Consider the following 25966-nt stretch of genomic DNA (forward strand, 5'->3'; position numbering starts at 1 on the left):
TCCCCTTTCTATATACACCTCACTTTTTGTGACTTATCTTTCCTTCCCTCTCCAAATTTTGTTTCGGTGTCGACATGTTGGTAGGGAGCCTGGGTAGAGAAAAGAAGATGAAAACAAGAGCCAGGTTCAAATAATCTGTACTCTTTGAACCCTATTAGGTGAAGCCAGAGTAAGGCCTTCAAAGAATGAGACTGAGCTGCCTATTTCCTAAAAGGAAAAAGGAAGACCAATAAGAAGAGTAAAGAAAAAGAAAATTCCCGTTTTCTACAGGTACATTTCTTGAGTGAAAAACAGCAGAATTTCATGTATTTCCAGGTGTGTTTTGAGAGAGGTCAAGCATAGCAACCAAAGCCTCTAAAGTTCAAAAAAGCAAACAAATGGTTGCTAATTAAATTACTCTTAGAGACACCATACTCATTCTAAGGCCTTTTTTGGTGCTAACATTATATGATTCAGAGTATAATTTTACTCTTTAAGCAATTATAGGTTTATAGTTGTCATATGGATAATTTACAACATACCACTGTCACAGCTAAGCAAATACCAGTTGATAATGAGGTCTTAACCTGTAAGGGGGTTTCCCAGTCTAACAGAGCTATTATGATCTATTTCGTAATGATACATTATATAACAACTTTTATAGGACAAAGCTGTTATAGGACAGCTTATAATAATCCTTTAAACACTTAAAAGTATCTTTTAACTAATTAAGCTTTTAGGGTTATTAGCTTGGGTTGGGGGTATCAGTCCATTAAAAAAGAAGATACGGTAAGGTTTTCTTTGGTAATTTATTCCCATTTTACTTTTTATTATCCCTTTATATAATACTCTCTGAGAAGGATTAACAACTTACACATTATTCTACAAAAAGTAAGGGTGGAGGAAGAAAGAGGGGAAAAGAGAAGGTGGTCAACCCTGGCAAAAACGGAAAACGTCCTGTTTAACCTTTAAATATTGGCCATTTTCAGGACTTACATTGGCATTTATTTACTAGGTATCCAAATATATCTATGTGGCACATTTCAGACAAACTGAGGTTGCAGAAGGAATCCAGTACTCTTAAGCACCAGGTCATGTTGTGATGCTTTCTTAGTGATGCTGTGAAGATTCAGACAGCTTACAACTTTGTTTCAATGCTTTTCAAGCAATAACACCTCAAGTTTGATATACTGTAATTTAGCAGTTCTAGATGAATGCATAATCTCTCCCTGTTGGTTTGAAATTCTACACTCTGTCTTTCTCTAAACTCTTACCCTTTTATTATCTATCTAGACAAAAATGTGCTTGGAAAATTTTCCCTATCCATACATGGAACTGCAAAGTAGTCCCATAGGATAGAAAACGGTGAATTTGTGAATGTACCATTGACCCTCAGTTCAGGCATGCATTATCTTGATTTATGTTCTCACTTTTCCTGCATGATTGTTTAATATCTTGTCTTTTAAAATCTATTTGTAAGATCCTTAAAACTGGAGACCCCCACAGTAAAAATCTTAATTTTTGACAGGGCCATGCCATAAAGTACACACAAATACTTAATATTTTGCTGTTTTACTTAAAGAGAATGGAATTTATACTTTTGTAACACCTTTGTCATTGAATTTTACTACATAAGCTATAATTACCAAGTTATCTTAGGCAAGTCACTTAAACTTCTTTGGTCCCAGTTTCTCTATTGGGCAAGATTTTTCCAACTAGAGAATTTAGAGTTTGGATTAAGACAGAACTTTAAAAAATATAATTTCTTCCATTTACTAGAAGCAGGAACTGAACCTATTACCTGACCTCTCTGAACTTTCAATTCCTCACCTTGTCCTCTGGAGACCAAGAGAAGTGTTACACCTCACAGGAATATATATATATATATATTTTTTTTGCAGAATGAGAACATAAGTGTAAGGAATGCAGCATATTACCTGAATTTTGGTTCAAGCTCAAAAATATCAGTCATTATTGTATCAATTTTCTTTCTGCTCTAGACTGCTAAGATTAGGACAGATATAAAATTGCAGTGATCAAGCATGCAAATCCCCTGTATCTTCAGCTTTTCCTGGCACAACTTGGGTCCCCAACATGAAAGAGAAAAGTCTTATAAAGAACAAACTGATTCAAAGCCCATTTTAGTGCTATTTTTACTCACAGAGTAAATAAAATAATTTTAATAATCATGGAAATTGTGATATTCGTAACTGAGTCAATAAAAAAAAAATATGACAAAGACAACTCATTCTAAGACAAATGACCAAGTAAGTTGTTCTGAAATGCATGCTCAGAATCAGACAGAATATGTCAGCAATCTATGGTCACGGGTTGCACAAAGACACTGACCTGGCTTGCTGGAAGTGAAGAACAGAACCCCCTCCTCACAGCTGGACTTACCTACACAAAAGAGAGAAGTGCCTTATAAAGTATTGCTCTGTAATACTTGCTCGCTTGGAGCACATGGGGCGCCACTGACATTTTGAACATGCATTGTTTTCCTCTCTACCCCACCCACCAAAGAGCAGAACCTGCTTTATTTTTTCCAAGTGTCAGTGTTAAAATGGCATTTCTTGGGGCCATATACATCCTGAAATAGCTAGGTGAACTTTTTGTAGCATTTCTGAAAATATATTTCTGAGCATTTGGCAATGATACTAAAAAAAAAAAAAAAAAAGCAGTTAGCCACAAAACCATGAATAGAAACAAGGAAAACCTTTCAGGGATTTTACAATACAGAAGGAAAGGAAATGGATCTACGATTCCTCCAAAATAGCATTTTTAGGCCATATTATCATAAGTCCAAATGATTCTGTTGTTTTCTTCTATTTGATTGCATTTGCATAGCTAATAAGCTATGTTGTTGTACCAACATCAACCTGCCCGTGTTTCTGTTTCTACCTCTGTAACCACACACAACCCTATGTACTTGAAGTCACACTACTTTCTAAATTTGGTTGAACAATGTGCAAGCTTAGAATACTATGATTTCATTGCTTCCTAATGATTTTTCAAAGTCTTCCACACTGTGAAGAACAAGTTAAATTCCTTTCCCACTAACAAGTCCAAATGCTATCCAAGAATCTCAGAGAAAACTTACTTGAATAATAATTTGCTGCCTACTCCACCTGTGGAGTGGTATGCAGACATTATTTATATCGAAAAGAGCTTGTGTTTCTCTTTCAGCAAACAGTGACTCTCTCAGGCGTCCACAGAGTTATCAGAAATGAAATATAATTTCAAATTTCTGAAGAGTGTTTTAAAACAAACTTATCAGCGTTTTGTTATAAAGCCTAGCTGTTTGCTGAAACCAAACACAGCCTATTGGCTATTTATATCTGCTGATAGTGAGAACACAGTTATACAGAGATGAAAACTACTGGTAACATACTTTTGCAGTTTAGAGGGGATATGCTGTACAGTGTAAATACGCAGCACTGCTCCCGTGGGTGCTGGGGGAGCCCCAAACTAGTGAAACCTCTAGCTGAGCATCTGGCTGGGGTTCAACAAAGCTTCGGGAACAGCACAGGCTGGGGAGAGGGAGTTCAAAGTCAAAGAGCCTCTTCTCCTCTTCCTAGGTCTGAGCGCCTTTGTGTGTATATTAATCTTCATGCATTCCCCCCGCCCCCCAGCAAATGTGTACAGTCAGCTAGAAAGGCACAGCTTGTGTGCTGACGTGCAAAGCCAAGTCAAAACCCTGCGCTTGGCACTCCCTTCTAACTTTCTGGCTTGTCCAAGTCTAAATATTGACATTGCTCCTCAGTTGAGATGTTTGATACTGCTGAGGGTAGAAACGGCAGAACTAACAGCAGGATCAAATGATACATTCTTACATCGTTGAGCCTTCCTTCCACTTCTTTTTTTGTCGAGGGGGCTGGATTCCCTTGTCTGCACAGCTTCCTCCCACCCCACCCTTCCACCCCACCCTGTTTTTCTCCCCAAAACCTGAGCACGCAGAGACTAGGTAAGGTGTTCTGCAAGCCCCTCAAGGCAGCTCCTACTGTTGCCACAGCAACTCACAACAGACTCCATAGACACCGGGCTGGGGGTGGGGAGCGCCAAACTGTAGGCTGACCGGTCAACTCTTGGGGGTGCATGCGCCAAAGGGGTTAGTGTCTCCCCCTGTGCAGTTCCTCTGGCTCCCCACCACCTTCCAAGGAAAAGAGCCTTGTGGTCGGCGCGGCACGTCCCCCACCCCCTCCCTGGCGCAGCCCTCCTTCTAAGGGTGCCCTGTTGTGCATTTTCTCAGCTCCAAGTTAGGGGTGCGGCTGTGCAGGCGCTCCTAGAAATCTCTTCTGCTGGCCTCTGATGGGAGGGTTCCCGGCCTCGCAGAGAAGGCGAGGGCGGCTCCCAGGGCAGCTCGGTCCCACGACTCTTGCTCGGGACGCGGCCGGCCGCGTGGCGCGGCCCGGGGCCCCCATAGGCCACCCGCCGGGGCCGGGGCGGGGTGGGGTGGGGGGTGGGGGCTCCGCGGCGGCTGCTCGGAGAAGTTTCACAGCATAGCGCACTCACGACACAGAACCTACCCTGAAGCCGAGCGAGACGCGAGCTCTCTCCGCCTTCAAGGGCTGGGGGAGCTGGGGTGGGGGGTGGTCCCCGCCACTCAGCAGCAGCCACGACTGCGCGCGGTCGCGGGTGTGCCGGGCCCCTGCGCGCGGCGCGCCGCCCGCCGCCCAACTTTGCACAAAGGCAGCATGGCTCTGCCTCGCCTCTTGGGCTCGCCCCGCGCCGCGGCGGCAGCTCTTCCCGGTGCCGGACCAGAGGGGCTCGCCCCTTTCCGTCCCCCAGCCCTCCCCCTTTCCTCCCGCCCCCGCCCGGCTCCCAGGCTGGCCGGCCTGGCGGAATGGAGAGCGCTCGGCACCCAGCTCCGCCGCGGTGGCGACCGCCGCTTGCTCTGTGACGTTAGCAGCCTTCGCGGCTATTTATATCCGCACGATTGGATTTCATTCATGAAACCCGGGCCTGGTGTGTCTGTGCGCTAGGGTGCGGGTTGCAAAGGTGCCTTAGTTTTTACGCAGACCCTGGGGGTGGAGGTGGGTGGAGGTGGGTGGGGGCGGGCTCGGAGGTGGCCTGCCGGGGGCTAACGTGTGCCGAGCCTGGGAGACCCCAGCCCTGCTTGCTAGTGGCCGGGAGGGGAGGGGCACAGCGAGCTGTAGCCCCCGCCCTCCCCACGTCCTCTGTCCCCAGCACCCCACCCATTCGCATACAACTGCTGGCCCTTTGTCCCAGGCTCTGCAAAAGTAAGTTGGGCCACTAACCGGCTGGGCAGCATGGCTCTCTTCCCCCCAGGAGCTGACCGGCCGCGGACTCCAAGGGAGGACATTGGCTTTTGTTTCAAAACCGAGCCCAGCTGCTGACTAAGAGCTGCGTTAGCCCAGCCTCCTCCTCCCCTGGGCGCTGCACGTGCTGCCCGGCTCGACTCTGGGTTACCTTCCTCTGTGACTTGGCTCGTGGGGTCCCCGCAAGGGGCGTAAGGTCGCACCGGCTGCCCCCGACCCGAGTAAGGAGGAGATTTACAACCTTCTACAAATGGCTGCGTGAGGAAGTGAAATTGACTTCTGACCGCTTGTGGATTGTCAGAATTCTTGGATACCCTGCTGAACTTCTCCTTACTCTTCCAGGCTGTGAGCTCTGAGGACGGACCAGGGGCAGCTTTCATGCATGCACATAAAAGATGTCTATTTCCTACAGAATGTCAGGTAATCTGTGAAGCTCTAAGGAGGTGACAATGAACACAACCAACCCGGTGCTGGTCCCCAAGGCACTTTCTTTCAGTCAGCTATTAAAATTAGTGTGTTTTAAACCATCCCATTCCCATCCTCTAAAGAAGCAATTAGGGGGTAAAGGTATTGATGTGTGCAGCTAAGGTTAAAGGGTTTATTCATTCGTGCTGTGCTGCGCTCAATGGTGTCAGACTCTTTGCTACCCCATGGACTGTAGCCCGCCAGGCTCCTCTGTCCTTGGAATTTTTCAGGCAAGAATACTGGAGTGGGTTGCCATTTCCTACTCCAGGGGAATTTCCTGACCCAGGGATCGAACCTGAATCTCTTGCGTTTCCTGTTTCCTGTGTCTCCTGCATTGGCAGGCGGATTCTTTACCACTGTGTCACCTGGGAAGCCCTCATTCATTTGATAAACCTTTATTGAGGAGGCTATCTGTGTCCTAAGGGCTGGGGATACAAAGTTGGCAACAATGTGTCTTTAGTCCTCAAGGAGTTCTCAGGTAATAGATTTACAGAGCTGGGAAAGAAGGACCCATATTCTGCTGCAAAGACTGTATCTGTGTTATCCCTCAAGAAACAGAACATCAAAAAGGTTATAAATGCAAACACACTTCTCCTACCTCAGTTTCCTCTAAGAAACCATGGACTCCCCGGATGAGTTTTACTACACGGGATGTTCCTACTCTTCCCCACTAGTTTATATTCCCTTTGGAGACCAAGTCTTGCCTGGTGCTCTCTGAATTCCCCAGAGACCCTAGAATATAGTGATATTCAATGTTTTTACAAGGAAAGATATTAAGGGCAACCTTCTTTTTTAAGCCATCCTCACTGAACTGTCTTTGAAAATAGAATTATTAGTCTCCAATCTTTAATACCCAGAAGAGAGGACAATGAAAAGTCAGATTATGGTGGTCTACTCTAAGAACCTCAAGACAGACCCATGAGGGGGTGATCATTTACTTGGCACAAAACAGACTTTGCTTAATCTATTTAAAAGTGACTATTTTGAAAGGTTTAATCAATATGCCTTTTTTTTCAGTAACATATTTCTTAGGAAAATTTAATTAACCCTGTTCACTCCTAGCAATCACTCCTCTTTAGTGCAAGCCATTTCTCATCAGACTGCAATGGGAGATGAGAAATAGTATAGAAACTCAAAAGAAATAGGAATCAACATGTATTATGGCCTTTACATCTGGGAGGCAATGGGCTAGGCCAGGAGGTTTCAAACACATTTTCTCAATTAAGCCTCACACTAGTTGATGAGGTAGATGCCATAATTAACATAACCATTTTAAAGATGATAAAATGGAGGCACATAGAAGTAAGTACTTTTCTGAAATTTTGACAGTTGCATTTGCACCTTGGTCAGATTATGCTAAGGCATTATTATATCACTAACTGGCCTTTTGACATCCTGCTTTTTCTTAATTTCTTTCATTTCCTCAGTTATGAATTAAACAGTTAAATGGCATGTTTAAGCAGCAGGTCAGTCAGTTCAGACACTCAGTTGTATCCAACTCTTTGTGATCCCATGCATCAGGGTCTTTTCAAATGAGTCAGTTCTTTGCATCAGGTGGCTAAAATATTGGAGTTTCAGCTTCAACATCAGTCCTTCCAATGAATATTCAGGACTGGTCTCCTTTAGGATGGACTGGTTGGATCTCCTTGCTGTCCAAGGGACTCTCAAGAATCTTCTCCAACACCACAGTTCAAAAGCATCAATTCTTTGGCACTCAGCTTTCTTTATCCAACTCTCACATCCATACATGACCACTGGAAAAACCATAGCCTTGACTAGACTGACCTTTGTTGGCAAAGTAATGTCTCTGTTTTTTAATATGCTGTCTAGGCTGGTCATAACTTTTTTTCCAAGGAGTAAGCGTCTTTTAATTTCATGGCTGCAGTCACCATCTGCAGTGCTTTTGGAGCCCCCCCCCCACCGCCCCCGCCAAATAAAGTCTCTTACTGTTTCCATTGTTTCCCTATCTATTTGCCATGAAGTAATGGGACCAGATGCCATGATCTTCGTTTTCTGAATGTTGAGCTTTAAACCAAGTTTTTCACTCTCTACTTTCACTTTCATCAAGAGGCTCATTAGTTCTTCTTCACTTTCTGCCATAAGCGTGGTATCATCTGCATATCTGAAGTTACTGATATTTCTCCCACCCTTTTGATTCCAGCCTGTGCTTCACCCAGCCAGCATTTCTCATGATGTACTCTGCATATAAGTTAAATAAGCAGGGTGACAATATACAGCCTTGACCCACTCCTTTCCCTATTTGGAACCAGTCTGTTCCAAGTCCAGTTCTAACTGTTGCTTCCTGACCTGCATACAGATTTCCCAATAGGCAGGTTAGGTGGTCTGGTATTCCCATCTCTTTTCCACAGACTTTTCCACAGTTGATGGTGATCACACAGTCAAAGGCTTTGGTCAATAAAGCAGAAATAGATGTTTTTCTGGAACTTTTGCTTTTTCGATAATCCAATGCATGTTGGCAATTTGATCTGATTCCTCTGCCTTTTCTAAAACCATCTTGAACATATGGATGGTCACAGTTCACGTACTGTTGAAGCCTGGCTTGGAGAATTTGGAGCATTACTTTACTAGTGTATGAGATGAGTGCAATTGTGCAGTAGTTTGAGCATTGTATGTCATTGCGTTTCTTTGGGATTGGAATGAGAACTGATCTTTTCCAGTAAAAATTGGTACGTAAGTATAATTAAATGAACACTATGTCTTTAAACATTCAGGTTTCTACTGCACAAAAGTGGTATAAAAACTTTTGACTACCTTTTATGGTAATTATTTGCCAAAGTCACAGGATTAAAAAAATTCTCACAGTCAAGATACAGAGATGTTTCATACCATAGAACAGCATCATGCTAAGTCTTGGTATTTGCATCCTTCCACCAACCACTAATCTGTTCTCCATGTCTAGAATTTTGTCATTCTGAGGCTTGTATTAATGAGAGCATACAGTAGATAATGTTTTGAGATTGAATGAATTCTTTTTTACTAGGCAAAATGCTGCTGAGGTTCATTCGGGGTGTAGCATATATCAGTACTTCATTTTAATGCTGAGTCAATTTCTGTTGGATAGCTATACCAGAATCTGTTCATCTGTTGTCCTGTTGAAGGACTTTTGTGAGTAGCTTCAGTTTTTCCAGTATGAGTAACGCTTCTATAAACATGGTTTTGTAGGTATGTATGTGAACTTAAGTTTTTATTTCTTTGGGATGAAAGACCAAGAATGCCATTGCTGGGTCATATGCTAAAAAACTGTCTAACTGTGTTCCAGGGTGCCTGTACCATTTTATGTTCCCACTAGTAATGTATGAGAAATCTAGTTCCTCCATGTTCTCATCAGTATTTGGTATTATTACTATTAAAAAAATTTCATTTGTTCAGTAGCTTTTTACAGACGAATTATGGTGGTTTGTCTGGATTTCCCTAATGACTAATGATACTGAAGAACTGACTCATTGAAAAAGACCTTGATGCTGGGAAGATTGAAGGCAGGAGGAGAAGGGGACGATAGAGGATGAGATGGTTGGATGGCATCACGGACTGGATGGACATGAGTTTGAGCAAGCTCCGGGAGTTGGTGATGGACAGGAAAGCCTGGCGTGCTGCAGTCCATGGGGTCGCAAACAGTCGGATAGGACTGAGCGACTGAACTGAACTGAATCATACTGAACCTCCTCTCATGTGCCATTATATCTTTTTTTGCGGAAATATCTATTCATCTCTTTGGCCTACTTTATAACTGGATTTTTTAAACTGTTGTGTTTTAAGAGGTTTTTTTTTTTTTCCCCAAAAAGTATATTCTGGGATCACAGAACTTTCAAACTGCAAAATAAATACTCCTTCAAGATAACACCATTTTCAATCCAGTCACTAGCATCCAACATTTCTACTGCCATTCGTTTTAGAGAATCTTCTCAGGTATTTACATTAAGTATTCTGAAGTACTTACATAAAACTCCTTTAGAGAGGGTCTTTCCCTATTATTTAATAAACCTGCTCCTCATCTGTCCGTAACCGACCCGCAGAATCTGACTGGCACGTGGCCACCGCCGAACTAGTCGAGGCCCTGCCTCCGTGCAGGCGCAGAGGCCACTTCCGGCAATCCGAGCCAGGGATGCAGCTAAGGCTGCAAGAAGCTTGAGTGAGGCTTGGTTTGTGCGGACCATCCATCGCCTTCTCCTTGGATGCAGAATGGGATGTTGTACTTGGCTGTTTAAAGGATGTCGTCCTGGATGGCAAGTTCCAGGTGTTAGGCAGCAAATTTCATGGACAAGTGTTTGAAGACATGCACCTATTTTAAGGAGTTTGGTAGAAAGATAATGAAAAACAGTTGCCGGAGCAGATTCCCGGAGTTAACAGGGGAACAGCCAACACCTTTGTGGCACTTTACAGATCAGGTGACTGGAGATGTAGTAAAGGGGGTATGCTGGCTTTTGAAGAAATGCACCTAAACTAGAGAACTAAGTAAGACCCGTGGGCACTGGACTTAAGCATTGGTTTAGGGATGACTTTATCCAAATTGTCTTGCACGCTGGCTTTTCCGGAACGACCACGGCTATGGCTCCCACCTCCAGGGAGTGGGGTCAGTCTTGACGGAGCAGGCAGGAGGGTGTGTGCCTCTTCAGCGAGTGGTGGCAGAAATGTAAGAGACCCTGTTCGGGCCTCTTCATTAATGGCAAAGTAAATGACCTGACCCTCCAAAGACCCTTTGTTTCTCCTGAAACTTGTATTCTGGATCTCTAGTACTTCCGGAGTACTAGAAGTACTCTACTACTTCCGGAGTAGGGGCTTCTCCCAGATGTCAGACTCCTCTGGTGCCTGACGCTGTTCAGCGTTCCGTTCGGGGCCCCCTCCTCATTTCTCTTGTCTTTGGTATCCACATGGAATAACCTTGCATCGGGAATCCCTTTCCCCAGTACCGCAGGCAGGCTTTGCCCGAATCCCTTTCAGCTGGGTAGGGAGAAGACCCTTTAGCCTCAGGAGCCCAGCTGTATGGAGTTTTGACTAATTGGCAATTGATCTCAGCTGTGAATCATACCTGCTCTTATGGTCTTTGAAGTTCCTATTTTCTAGAGAAATCCAAGTTAGTCTTGGCTGTGGGAATCAACTAAAGGAAATGTTCTTTACCTGAAAGCTACAAGTGTAAATGAATTCCCAGTCTTGAGTTTGTAGTCTGGTTATTGCTGTTGACCTTGATGCGGTTTCTAGTGGGTCCAGTCTTGGCATTTCCTTTGTTACCCATCTAAAGATAGAAGCTTTAAATACAGTGTGCTTTTAGTTGTCAGTTCTCTGAAGGTGGAAATTTTTTTGCATTAGAGTTCCTTTTGTGACTGGGCAACAGTGGATATAGGCCATGTGTTGGAAATAGACAAAGAAGTATTCTTTGCCTACAGCATGTTAAATGTATTTGTGCAGGTTTGCATAACATCCTTTCTGTGGGGATTCCTTCATTAGGTTTTCTGTTGGTGGGTCAAGTTTGTTGAAAACATGATTTTTGTGAGCTCTGCAATTGTTGCTACATTCATCTTCTTGTCACAGTCTCTCTTACCAAGATGACTGTTCACCGGTCTAGCTCAGCATCTGTGAGAGGAGGTAGCAGACAGCTTTTATGGGCCTCTGTCTGGCTTTGTTTAGTACAGAGCTGCTAATTGTGAAACATGTATATCACACCTCTAAAAGAAGAAAAACAGTCTAATGCACATTATTTTTGATTAAAAAAATAGAATTCTGTACTGGGGAAAAATCTGCATGTGAAATGGACATTTGTTCAGAAGAAGCTATGTTCCTTATATTACAAAAGGTGTTAATAACAGGCTTCATTTTTACCTGATTCCAAGTAAATGACAAGATTTATGTGTCGTGGCATTTTTAAGGCTATCTTGCCTGACCAACTGTGTCGTGCCAAAAATACAAAACTGTTTCTCTTCATGACACTAGTTAAAAAAAAAAAAAAAAAAAAAGAAAAACCTCAAACTGAAACACATTAAGGGGAGCATAGAGCAGGGAAAGAGTAGGAAAATGGAATTGTATTTTTGCCATCCCACTAACTAGTCCTATAATTCTGTGCTAGTTTCTATTGCATTTCAAATTTCCATGTGTAAAATGAGAATGAGAATAATCACTTTCTAAAGAGTTGTTGAGACTAAATGAAATAACGTCTGTGGAAAATGTCTTGTAAAATGTGAAACTCTCTACACGCTGGTAAGTGTAAAATGACTCATCCTGAAGCCATTTAAAAATCCTATGCAGCACAGGGCATGCTTGCATTTGGGAGTACAAAGATATAGGAACTGTATCATTCCCATAACTCAGCCTGCAAGGATGACTGTAAGTATTATACAGAATAGCCTCCACCGACTTCTCTCCATAAGGCAGAAAGTTTTTGAGCTTTGAGTTTTTTTTGCTTTGCTGCATTTCCTCCCCACCCCATCCTCCCTATCAGTTCAGTTCAGTCGCTCAGTCGTGTCCGACTCTTTGCGATCCCATGAATCGCAGCACGATAGAAGTGTGCTAAACTACATACAGAAACTAGAAAAATAGATGGACTGCACATGCACACAAAAAACCCATTTCAGAAAACTAATTCTGCCTTTGTTCCTGTCACATTTTTCTTCTTACTGAGCATCTCTAATATACATGTCATTTAATCTTCATGACACCTTGAGAATTATTATCTCAAATATGAGAGGTGGGAAAAGTGAGAGTGAAAGTCGCTCAGTCGTGTCTGACTCTTTGTGACCCAAGGACTATACAGTCCATGCAATTCTCCAGGCCAGAACACTGGAGTGGGTAGCCTTTCCCTTCTCCAGGGGATCTTCCCAACCCAGGAATCAAACCAGGGTCTCCTGCATCGCAGGCAGATTCTTTACCAACTAAGCTATAAGGGAAACAAGTGAAGTTTATTAGAGGGTGACTTGCTCTCTGTTAGCAGATGAGGAACCTGAATTCTAACCCAGAATGCTAACCCTGACCTTCTGACCACATGAAAGTAAATACTTTGAAATTTAGTGTATAAGTACACAAGCTGGAATCAAGTTTGCCGGGAGAAATATCAATATCCTCAGATATGCAGATGACACCACCCTTATGGCAGAAAGTGAAGAGGATCTAAAAAGCCTCTTGATGAAAGTGAAAGAGGAGAGTGAAAAAGTTGGCTTAAAGCTCAACATTCAGAAAACGAAGATCATGGCATCTGGTCCCATCACTTCCTGGCAGATAGATGGGGAAACAGTGGAAACAGTGTCAGACTTTATTGTTTGGGGCTCCAAAATCAGTGCAGATGGTGACTGCAGCCATGAAATTAAAAGACGCTTACTCCTTGGAAGGAAAGTTATGACCAACCTAGACAGCATATTTAAAAGCAGAGATATTACTTTGCCAACAAAGGTGCGTCTAGTCAAGGCTATGGTTTTTCCAGTGGTCATGTATGGATGTGAGAGTTGGACTGTGGAGAAAGCTGAGTGCCAAAGAATTGATGCTTTTGAACTGTGGTGTTGGAGAAGACTCTTGAGAGTCCCTTGGACTGCAAGGACATCCAACCAGTCCATCCTAAAGGAGACCAGTCCTGGGTGTTCATTGGAAGAACTGATGCTGAAGCTGAAACTCCAATACTTTGACCACCTCATGCGAAGAGCTGACTCACTGGAAAAGACTGTGATGCTGGGAGGGATTAGGGGCGGGAGGAGAAGGGGACGACTGAGGATGAGATGGCTGGATGGCATCACCGACTTGATGCACATGAGTTTGGGGGAACTCCAGGAGTTGGTGATGGACAGGGAGGCCTGGCGTGCTGCGATTCATGGGGTCGCAAAGAGTCGGACACAACTGAGTGACTGAACTGAACTGAACGCTTAAATCATGGGTGATGGTGGTGGTGGTTTAGTTGCTGAGTCGTGTCCAACTCTTGCAACCCCATGGACTGTAGCCTGCCAGGCTCCTCTTGTCCATGGGATTCTCCAGGCAAGAATGCTGGAGTGGGTTGCTGTTTCCTTCTCCATGTAAATCATGGATTTATTCTACTTTAAAAGGAATACAGTTTCTTTGTTTTAGAAACACCAATGACCTGGAAGGAGACCTACCAGTCAGTCCCCAGAAATACAGCTGAATTGTGAGGCTTTTTCTTCTTGTCAGTACTCTACTTTCATAATGGTTCCTTATCTAAAAGCAGCGAGGACCTGACTCCTTCCTCTGAAGTCAAGAACGTGTCTCCATGCACACAACTGCAGTCTCTCCTTAGCTCAGTCAATATTTATATTCATCGTAATATTTAACGGGACCTATGATTTACTACTTGGTAAACTCGCCTTTATGAACAAGTAGTTAACTGCATCACACGTAAGTGATATAAGCAGTTAAAGGTGTTCAGGATCGACATTGAAGGAGACCAGTCCCTTAGCTTGTAAACATGAGCTGATAACTCCTGGGGTCAGAGACAAAAATCTCACTTCCTTTCACCATATCAACTTTAAAGGAGCCTGGAGTTTTGGTGAAAGCGTAGTGTCTTTGTTCCCACAGTCTTTGAGTAGCGCTGTGGGTGAGAAAGCCCATAGTAAATGGTTTGTAACAGAGCTGAATGCTAAAACGTTCACAAGGTTCCTTAGTTATCGTTTCTTCTAGTTAGTCCTATCTGCAAAGCATGTATGTGACTTAAGACCAAACCTGTTTTAAGGGAAAATTACCCTTTATGGCTTTATTTATTCCACAGTCACCACTGCCCACATTACATTGATCGTTCACAAAAGGGAACTTTGAGACCATACAACTGTTTTGTAAAGAGTAAAGTATAATAAGCAAGGTACTAGGGTGGATGAATAATAATCATAAGTACTGTGATAACCACCTGGCTTGTTTTCTGAGACACTGATAATTATCTCGTTAAATTTATTTTTTAATGGAATATAGTTGAATTATGATGTCAATTGCTGTACAGCAAAGTAAGGCAATGATACACGTGTATACATTTAGATTCTTTTTCATACTCTTCCATTATGGCTTATCACACGATACTGAACACAGTTTCCTGTGCTATTCAGCAGGGCCTTGTTGTTATCCATTCTATATGTAGCCGTTTGCGTCTGCTAACCCCGGCCTCCTATTCCATCGCTCTCCCGCCTCTCTCCCCCTTGGCAGCCCTTAGTCTGTCTTGTATGTCCCTGGTTCTATTTCTGTTTAATAGATAGACTCATTTGTGTCATATTTTAGATTCCACATATAAGTGACACCATATGATATTTGTCTGTTTTTTCTGACTAACTTCCCTTAGTATGATAAGTTCTAGTTGAATCCATGACCACATGACTTTTTTTTCCCTTTTTCTAACACCAAAGCATTTTTTTGGGGGGCACAGCCAGTTAAGAATGTTGTGCCATTTCCAGGTGAACAGCCAAGGGACTCAGCCATACGTGTGTATGTATCCATTCTCCCCAGGCCCCCTTCCCATTCAGACTGGCACGTAACATTGAGCAGAGTTCCACGAGCTATACAGTAGGTCTTCGTTTGTTATCTGTTGTAAATACAGCAGTGTGTACATGACCTTCCCAAAGTCCCTAACTCTCCCTTCCCCCCGGCAACCATTAAGGTCATTTTCTAAGTCTGTGAGTCTCTTTCTGTTTTATAAGTTTATTTGTATCATTTCTTTTTAGATTCCACATAGAAGGGATGTTCATATGATATTTCTCCTTTTCTGTCTGACTTAGCTCACTCAGTATGACATTCTCTAGGGATGACCACCTGACTTTTTAATCTGTAATGATTCTAGTTAATATTTAGGTAGCAACCACTATGTGTTGGGCATGGTGCAGCATGCTTTAATACCTCAGTCCGAGTAATACTTCTTTTTAATAGTAAAGATGATATGCCATCTGTGCATGTAAATAGTTCTTTTGCTTTCTATGGAAATGAACTCATCGCAACTTGCTGTTATTAGCAAGAGTTTTGTATTGTTTGATTTTTGCTAGGCTTGATGTTTCTCCCTAGTAATACATTTTATGTGGCAAATCGATGGGAAAAAAGCGTATATACCCTGAACAATAGTTTACAAATAGAAACACACAGGCACCTAAAAGATGCCTGAAAATTTTCTTTATATTTGGACTCTTGGCATATTATACAAAAAATGGAGGGCTGAGATATTGAGAGATACTTGAGTGCCTTCTGAATGATAAAAATTTATGTTCAGTATAATTTAAGCTTTAAATGTATTTTGATGTATTCAGTTTATTTTGATTTTTATCAGTTAAAATGGTAAACTTAGCTAACTCTTATTTAAAACACTTATTAACCTGGTCATCACCTTTTTTTTTTAATTTTTGGAATTGGTATTTTCTAGTCCTATCAACTAGAGTGTTCAACAGAGAAGACAACCTGGTTGGGAGTTCAGACCCCTGGCTTGAGAGTTAGGTAATGAGGACTCAAGACTGGCTGTTGACAACTCTTTATGGGAGAATTTCCTTGGGCAAGTCAAGTCACTTCTCCCAGGGCGAGTTTCCTTATCTCTGAATTGAAAGCCTCAGCCTGGAGTACCAAAGTTCATGGCAGTCCAGAGTGTATACACTTTGCATGTTGAAATTATTACAAAAAGACCAGAGACCTAGTGACCTCCAAAAGCACTTTACACTTCTCTTATTATGAAAGATTTAAAAAAAATATTCAACAAACAATGAATGAATTCTTTCCATTTACTTATTACTAAATTAAGCTGACAGTTTCATTAGTTACTGATGGCTCTCATTTGGCTTGGGGGTCAGGGTTGCTAGATAAAATATAGGACACTCAGTTACATTCACCTGTCCCATGCAATTTAGGGCATATTTTAAAAGTATTTATTGTCTGAAATTCACATGTAGCTGGGTATCCTGTATTTCCATTTGCTAAATCTGGCAATTTAGTGGATCAGACAGGGTGAGGAGAGGGGAGCAAAACTAAATTGAAGGAAAACTGACAGAAGCATTTTTGGAATTATCCAGTTGTGAATTTACAAATAAACAGAAGGAGATATAAATGAATTAGTCAAGTAGCATTTCACAAAGTTTATTTTGTTGGACCAACCCTAAATGAAACTCTGTTAAAAAGGGAAATAGTCCTTTCTTTATAAATGTTAAAGTAAGTTGGAGAACTACTTTATATTTTATCTTCTCCTTAAGGGAAGTTATTTTTCTTATTGCAAGACTTCCCAGGACATTTATAGGTGAAAGTTAGTTGTGCCTTTCTCAGAGGGAAATGCTCTCTGTTGAGCTGCCTGTGCTTATTTAACCAGGATCTCTTCTTGTGGTCCTAGAATACTATCAACAATCCACAGTGTTCTTGAACACACTTGTGAACATCACAGTTAATAAAACCACAACAGTGTACTGCATGGGTCAGTCATTCCAAACGGCACGGAGGCTTCTTCCTGATTGGGTAGACATGTGGGTCACTGTGGTCAATTATTCAAGGAGTAACCGTCCTGGGTTACTCCAAACCATAGATAATTGCCAACTATCATTACACAGCACAAATGCATTCATTTAAAATGCCAGTTTGGTATATACCAGCAATACTGATTACAAAACACTGTAATTAGTTAATGTAGCTTGGTGGCAGCTGACCCAGTATTAGTAAGCATTTTCTTCATCTAAATTTGTTATCTATAACTTGTTAGTGACAGATACTCTAAATCGTCCAGTGTTTGATTGCAAAGAAAACAGAAACCCATGTCTACACTGAGCTTATTGGTTGTTTGCAAAGGAATGTGACTATTTTGAAAATTAATATGTACTATCATAGTTGATGAGTTAAACTGTTTTTGTTTAAACATGTTATTAAATTCATAGCCATTTTTAGGCATTAATTTTGATCAATTAACACATTGAAGTAACTATCTTGGGAGTCTACAGATTTTCAGTTGGACTTCATCTGTTAGTAGGCTGATAATCCTCTTCTGAGTGACTACAACTGTTCCCAAACAATTAGGTGTAATGGTGTAAGCACCACTAAGCCTTAGGGGTCAACTCACATGCGCTCTTTCTCCCATCCTAAAAACTAACCTGAATCAAAGGCTAATTAATAGTGAGAATACTAAAAAAGCAGGTCTACAGAATATGTAGCGTGGTGTGGGGAGGGAACCCAAGATTTCAGAATAATCTCACACTTTGCAGTCTATTTCTGGAAACCTCAAAGAGTATTAACAACTTTTCCACTGGTAATAATAATAACAACAATTACAACATGTGCTGAATGTTCCCTCCACTGACACACTCTGTTGAGTGCTTCTGCAAGCTTTCTCATATCATGTCAGCTTCGTGGCAACCCTGTGAGATACTATTGTCCTCTCCATTGTACATATGGGAAAGCCAAGGAATAGAGAGTTAAGTCATTTGTGTAAGATCATATCCTTAGGACGGGGAGTTCAAGGACTAAAATTCTAAGTCTAAATTCAAATCCAAATTCATAACCACTATATAATACCGCTGCAAAGGGGAAGGACTTCCTGTGAGCAGACATCACTTGTGAGTGTATTTTCTCTGCCAGGACAGACACAGACCCCACCATTAATCAGATTATAAAGTCAGTAATTAGGCCCTCAGAACATGTGGTTAAAAGCACAAGAAGGCTAATGCCAAATTTAGGGAGGTGGGAAAGTCAAGCACCTCTAAATGAAGAAATCATAGGGAACTTGACTTGATACCATTTTTGTAAGATTCAAGTTGAAGCCGCAAATATTTCAGTTTTAAGCACCGTGTGTTAGAAAGAACACTGATATGACTGTAAATTTTCTGAAGATTTGTCCACTATATAATAACAATTATTTCCCTCAGAAATCAAAGTTTCTGAGCTAGTCTCTTGCAAAAGAAACCCAACGGGTTTTAGTTTTAAAAGGGTTTGGGAACTTGATATTATATAGGTCGGAGGAGCTAAATTTTTTCTTTTTATTTGATGAGTAAGCATAACTGACACCCTGGAATGTGAAGTCAAGTGGGCCTTAGAAAGCATCACTATGAACAAAGCTAGTGGAGGTGATGGAATTCCAGTGGAGCTCTTTCAAATCCTGAAAGATGATGCTGTGAAAGTGCTGCACTCACTATGCTAGCAAATTTGGAAAACTCAGCAGTGGTCATAGGACTGGAAAAGGTCAGTTTTCATTCCAATCCGAGAGAAAGGCAATGCCAAAGAATGCTCAAACTACCGCACAATTGCACTCATCTCACACACTAGTAAAGTAATGCTCAAAATTCTCCAAGCCAGGCTTCAGCAATACATGAACCGTGAACTTCCAGATGTTCAAGCTGGTTTTAGAAAAGGCAGAGGAACCAGAGATCAAATTACCAACATCCACTGGATCATGGAAAAAGCAAGAGAGTTCCAGAAAAACATCTATTTCTGTTTTATTGACTATGTCAAAGCCTTTGACTGTGTGGATCACAATAAACTGTGGAAAATTATGAAAGAGATGGGAATACCAGACCACCTGACCTGCCTATTGAGAAATCTGTATGCAGGTCAGGAAGCAACAGTTAGAACTGGACATAGAACAACAGACTGGTTCCAAAGAGGAAAAGGAGTACGTCAAGGCTGTATATTGTCACCCTGCTTATTTAACTGATATGCAGAGTACATCATGAGAAACACTGGACTGGAAGAAGCACAAGCTGGAATCAAGATTGCCGGGAGAAATATCAATCACCTCAGATATGCAGATGACACCACCCTTATGGCAGAAAGTGAAGAGGAACTCAAAAGCCTCTTGATGAAAGAGGAGAGTAAGAAAGTTGGCTTAAAGCTCAACATTCGGAAAACGAAGATCATAGCATCTGGTCCCATTAGTTCATGGGAAATAGATGGGGAAACAGTGGAAACAGTGTCAGACTTTATTTTTTGGGGCTCCAAAATCACTGCAGATGGTGACTGCAGCCATGAAATTAAAAGATGCTTACTCCTTGGAAGGAAAGTTATGACCAACATAGATAGCGTATTGAGAAGCAGAGATATTACTTTGCCAACAAAGGTCAGTCTAGTCAAGGCTATGGTTTTTCCAGTGGTCATGTATGGATGTGAGAGGTGGACTGTGAAGAAGGCTGAGCACCGAAGAATTGATGCTTTTGAACTGTGGTGTTGGAGAAGACTCTTGAGAGTCCCTTGGACTGCAAGGAGATCCAACCAGTCCATTCTAAAGGAGATCAGTCCTGGGTGTTCTTTGGAAAGAATGATGCTGAGGCTGAAACTCCAGTACTTTGGCCACCTCATGGGAAGAGTTGACTCATTGGAAAAGACTCTGATGCTGGGAGGGATTGGGGGCAGGAGGAAAAGGGTACGACAGAGGATGAGTTGGCTGGATGGCGTCACCGACTCGATGGACGTGAGTCTGAGTGGACTCCAGGAGTTGCTGATGGACAGGGAGGCCTGGTGTGCTGTGATTCATGGGGTCACAAAGAGTCGGACATGACTGAGCAACTGAACTGAAGCATAACTGGATTAAAAGGTTGTGTAGATACAAACTTCTAAAGTAAAAAAAAAAAAAACTCAAGATGAATCATCAACAGGAAAGAGTAAGAATTTATAATAAAAGTGACTTCATTTTTAAAATTAATGTGGTAACATCTTCACAGTGGTAGTATGTTAATTTGGTGGTCCCCGATGAACCACACTTCTCTGCCTGGGGGAGGTCCCTCCTGGAAGAGGCTGGCCTTGTGACCTGTATTAGCCAATAGAATGTGGTTGAAGAGAAGCTGTACCTGTTCTGGGCCCAAGTCTTAAAAAACCTTGGCAGCTTCTGCTTGTGTACTTAGAAGGAAAGTACTTAGAATGTACAAAGTTGGACTATACTGGGACTGCCATTCTTAAAAGAAGCCTAACCTAGCCATGTGGAGAGTTCCCATGGATAAATAGCTAGGCCCTAGAAGACAGCGTCAGGAGAAGGCAATGGCACCCCACTCCAGTACTCTTGCCTGGAAGATCCCATGGACGGAGGAGCCTGGTAGGCTGCAGTCCATGGGGTCGCTAAGAGTTGGACACGACTGAGCGACTTCACTTTCACTTTCATGCATTGGAGAAGGAAATGGCAACCCACTCCGGTGTTCTTGCCTGGAGAATCCCAGGGACAGGGGAGCCTGGTGGGCTGCTGTCTGGGGGGTCGCACAGAGTCGGACACGACTGAAGCGACTTAGCAGCAGGAGCAGCAGAAGACAGCGTCAGCTAAGCTCTCAGCTGACAGCCAGCAGCATATTGCCAGCCAGCTGAATGAAGCCATCTTGGAAGTGGATTCTTCATCACCAGCTGAACAACCTCCCAAACATGCAGGGGTCTCCACAGAGCCCTGCCTAAGCTGCAGCACTGGGAGCAAATAAGTGAGACAGTTGTTTTAAGCCTCCAAGTTTTGAGCTAAATTTTTTGGGGGACCATGCTGCATGGCATCTGAGATCTTAGCTTCCCAACCAGGGATCCCTGCCACAAACTGAACCCTGGGCCCCCTTCAGTGGAAGAAGGGAGTCTTATATAGTGACTACCAGGGAAATTCCATTGAATTAATTTTTAATGTAACAATACATTGACATAATTATACCAGATCTTTTCCATTTCTCCCAAAATTGTTTTGGAGGGGACATACATTGATTTGATTATTGGTTTTGTAAAATCGTAACAACTTTACCATGTTCTATTCTTTCCCTTCCCCCAACTGTGTGTTGAAGGAAGCATTCATTCTTTCAGCGTTTGCCAAGTATTCCTGTTGATTGTTAGGCCCTGGGTACCCAAAGATGAGAAGTGACTCAGAAAAGCACTTAGCCTAATGGAGGAGACAAACACAGGATTGGTTTTGTGTGTTAGAATGATGTGTGCCTAGCGCAATACCAGCATAGAGAAGGGATCAACATCTTTCAGTGACTGTGGAGGGCTCAGAATTTTCTAGCAAGTGTCCTACAAGGAATGGCATTTGTGTTAAGCATTGAAAGATGAAAGGAATTCTCCCAGGTAGAGAAAGAGCAGTCTGGAGGAGTCCTTCTGTGCTTAGGAAAGAACGTTAGCAAAATTCGGACAGTGTTAAGGAATATGATAGTTTAAGTAACTAAGCATAGTCTTACGTAGCCATGGTGCAAGGTGGAGTAACGAAGGTTACCTGCCTGTCCAAGCAGTCGGAAGCCTTGAAGGCCATTCTCCTCAGCATGGCTTGAGGACAAGGTAAAGCCATCTTAACAATTTTAAAAAATTGTACTTAAATGAAGTACAATTAACACGCAGCAAGAGGTCTTAACATCCTAAGTTCAGTGAATTTTAATGTATGTAAATATCTATGTGACCACCACTTGGACCAAGGTCGGGCCAGCATAATATGACAAAACATGACAAGGGTGTCATGAGCATAGACCCATATATCCTGAACGAAGTATTAGCAAATCCAGCAACTTAACAAAGGATGATACATCAAGACCAAATGATCAGGAATGCAAGGTTGGTTTACTGTTTAAAACTCAATAATGTAACCTACATTAGCAGAATAGCAAACCATATCTAATAGATGCAGATAAGACAAATGATGAAATTTAACACTCTTTCGTGATTGAAATTCCATCTGAGTATTTAAAGCAAGGAAAAGACCTGTCCAGATCTGTGCTGTTCAGAGTCGAAGGCTCTTTGTGAAGCAGTCAGGGTTCTCAGTCCTGGAACAGGGTGCTACGGTATGACTTTCTCTAGGAAAAGTTTTCAGGGATATAGGAGAAAGTGAAATCCACAGACATCCAGCTCTACCACTGGAGGAACCGTGCCAGATGCTGACTTTAAGTGAGCAATAAGTTAACTCCAGACCTCTTTAACAGCTATGTAGACAAGGAAGGACTCTGACAGAGTCCATTAAAAATGTGATTGCTCTATACATCCCAGGCAGCAGTGCTAATGGATATTGCTTACATGTCTGAACCTGGCTGTTCTGTGCCACAATAGGAATGAAACAAGATCAAAAGCTGAGTAGCTCAGGCCTATAGTGAAGGCTCCTGGCAATAAAGGTAACAGGTAGAAACCTGAATCCTAGTTTTGTCTGCCACTACCCAGCTGTGTGCCCTTTGGAAAGACAGATTACCTCTCTGGGCTTGTGGTTTCTGCATCTGTGAAATAAGTGGATTAGACTTGATGGGTCTCAGTGTGAATCAGATCTGGATTTCAGTCCTAGCTCCAGCTTTACCATCTGTGTGACCTGTGCCTCATTTTCTCCATCTGTATAATGGACAGAAACCTCAATATGTTTCTCTGAATATTAAATAAGATCATGTAAGTGGAACACTGAACACATTCACTGTACATACCGAATACAAAATAAAGATAGATGTTGTTAATGTTCTAAGAATTAGCTATTAGATTCTAAAATGCCGTGATGATTAACAGACTGGAAATACTAATTTTTTTCTGACAGGGAGATTGGTAAGTGTTGTGGAAAGCTTTGAAATTCTGCATGTCCCGCCCATCACAGGTAGGGTACTGTAAAAAGCTTGGGTAATTTTAGCAGAAAGGAGAACAGAAGGATAGATACTCTTTCATGATTTAATCTTGGTAATGTACCAGTGATTTCATTACCATGTGTAAAAAAACTATGATGACATTTCCTATACTCAGATAAGTACTAAGTGAGAAATCTAATTAAATGATGCGTCCATACAGTTTCCATAGAATGTAATTAATGAGATACCAGAACCCCCTATTGATTATGGTGCTGAATTTAATCAAATAGTATGTTTATGTAAGTAATCCAAACAGAGTCTGATGTCTACAGTCAGGCATGTGACTTTCACCGGTTGTAAATAAGCTGTTCAGAGGACAAAGTACCCTGCTTAGAGAACAGGACATTTAATGATCTGCATTTGTAACATAACATATTGTATCAAATAAAGGACTGCTTTTTTCCGAAAGTCATATTCACAGAATCTTTCTGAGTTTGAACTATTCAGTTAGACCAAATATTCAAACTGGACATACTCATGAGAGAGCTTTATATGATGTTAGTATTCTGGACCATGTCCCCATCGTCCATCAGACACTTTCTTATTTATGGGCGGTCGCAGCCCATGTCATGAAGAATTTCCAGTGACTACAGCGGGACTGCGTGCTCTGTGGCCTCCTGGGAAGGGCTGGAAGCTTAGCTACCCCCAACTCCCCACCTCTAATACCTTTGAAATTATTATTATTGCCTTGGGAAGATGCGGTCTTCATCATGGCCGCAGTGTTGAGAGTCAGATGGTGGAGTCTGTATTTATACAGTATAGTTGCTTTATAATATTATGTTAGTTTTTTACTGTACAGCAAAGTAAATCAGCTGTATGTATACATATATCCCCTCTTTTTTGGGGGTATTTCCTTCCCATTTAGGTCACCACGGAGCACTGAGTAGAGTTCCCTGAGCTCTATAGAAGTCTTATTAGTTATCTGTTTTATATATATCAGTGGTGTATATATGTCAAGCCCAATCTCCCAGTTCATAACCCCCAGAAGTGCTTTTAATAAAGCTGTAAATTCTAAGTCAGATAGGTATTACAGTGCTATTAAATGTAATGGTTGTTTATATTTTTAAAGGAGGTGGCCATTTTTTTCTCTTCCTGAGACCCAGTGCTAGGACTGTCCTGAGTAGAAACTTTCAAAATGAGCCACGTGGTTGAAAACATCTGCTGATGAATTATATGCAGTTAGTGATCTCTGCAGCTCTTGTTGGAACTGATATTAAAATCACCTATCTCTGACCTTCAAAATAACCCTTCTCAACAGAAAAAGAGGCACTTTTCTATAACAGATAATATATCAAAATATGCGCAACTGGTTATATTTTCCTTTTAAATATAAGAACACAGAAGTGGTAGGGGATAGAAGAATGATTAACATTTAACAGCAGACATTTCATAATTTCATAGGCTTATCTCAATCCACAAATGCAAAACAAAGTCAGGAGGCCAAATTGGCTTTTAAACATACTCTTTCTACAAACACTGTTTTCTACCCTTCAGGGGAAATTTCCACATCCTCAGGAAGAAGCAAATTACATAGTGTATTTTTTTCCCCTCATAAAATATCTAGTGTAAATGTCTAGGTCTTTTGCAATCCTAATTTTCTGTTTTGTTCTAAGGAAGCTTTCCACTTGACAAATACTTAGATGCTTATCTGTCCTTTGATACAGATTTAATATTATTCTTTGTAGCCCTGGAAATAACCAATGGCTTGGTCCATTATGGCCAAATAGAAATAATTTAAAAAACACTATGGTTTCTGGTCCATTTGTAACAATTTTGTCCCCTTCTTGGCTTGGTCCTGGCATCCTGAGCATAACCTGTATACTGACAATACTATGATTCTGTTACTTGACCTCTGCAGGGCAGTATCACTTAAACTGCCCACCAATTTCTGTGTATTTAAACAAATACATCATTCCTAATCTAGGATTGGACCATCATAAATGGCTAGTTAGACCGTCAGGCATATCGTTAGGATTGGAAGTCTGTTTTCTAATGTCTCAAGGTCTTTGATTGTAGTGCAGACCATGGATACAAATGTGATGGCAGAAGTCCCCCAGAAAGTATTGCAAATACATGTAGTTTTCAGCCAAAGCAGCCTGTGTAAACAAGCAACCACATAAACCACACTATTTGGCTTGAATGGCAGGAATGTCCTCAGCCACTCACTGTCATACAGGTAGACCGTTTTTTTGTTACCCACTGCTCCATACAAAAAAACCCAAATGGCTCAGCAAATATTTACTGAATTACAATTCTGGCATTTGTTAATCTTTTTCTTTACACACATCTTGCTCCCAGTTTTATAAAATGAAAGTGAATAGAGAGGTTTAATTAGCAAATAATCCAAATACAATTAAAAAAAAAGATTGTTATCTTCCAGAAGATAAATTCACAAGCATGACAAGAGGCTTTTAGGGCAGTCTTACAAAAAGGCTCTTTTGAAAGCTGCACCCTTTGCATAAAAATGTCTATGAGCAGAATAAAATATTTAAACAAGCAGCATTAACTAAAAAAGAAAACCTCAGCATTAGAAAAACGCACACTCAGGCTCTCCTTTCCCATTTAGGTAGCTTCAGGTGGTTGGTCATCACCTTTTAAATAGAAAGTTATGGGCTCTGTTGGACCAGGCAAGGTGTTCATACGCATTCAAAAGAAATCCATGTGTCAGAGAAGCAGATTCTTATGGCACATTGCTGCTAGCTGGGTATACTCCTGTGTTGTCCTTTTCTGGATAATGTGATTGAGCATCACTTTCTTAATTATAAGCTCCTTATA

At 41.7% G+C, this 25966-nt stretch overlaps 1 protein-coding gene across 10 annotated transcripts in view; it reads right to left on the reverse strand.

Annotated features, from left to right (window-relative positions):
• RHOBTB1 (Rho related BTB domain containing 1) overlaps positions 1 to 25966 on the reverse strand; it is a 140417-nt gene that overhangs the window by 72660 nt on the left and 41791 nt on the right. The window contains exons 1-2 of one of the 10 annotated variants that reach the window (XM_069571732.1): positions 5410 to 5506; positions 2329 to 2379 (exon numbers count right to left, since the gene is read on the reverse strand). The exons of 5 other annotated variants lie outside the window; for them this stretch is intronic. The gene's annotated coding sequence lies outside the window, so the exon portion shown is untranslated. Of the gene's footprint in view, positions 1 to 2328; positions 2380 to 4505; positions 4965 to 5237; positions 5311 to 5409; positions 5507 to 25966 lie in introns of those variants that run through there. 4 more of the 10 variants (XM_069571731.1, XM_069571727.1, XM_069571722.1 and 1 more) reach the window with 4 other exon arrangements.

Source organism: Ovis canadensis, chromosome 25 (genome assembly GCF_042477335.2).
Source record: "Ovis canadensis isolate MfBH-ARS-UI-01 breed Bighorn chromosome 25, ARS-UI_OviCan_v2, whole genome shotgun sequence".
Taxonomy (NCBI): domain Eukaryota; kingdom Metazoa; phylum Chordata; class Mammalia; order Artiodactyla; family Bovidae; genus Ovis; species Ovis canadensis.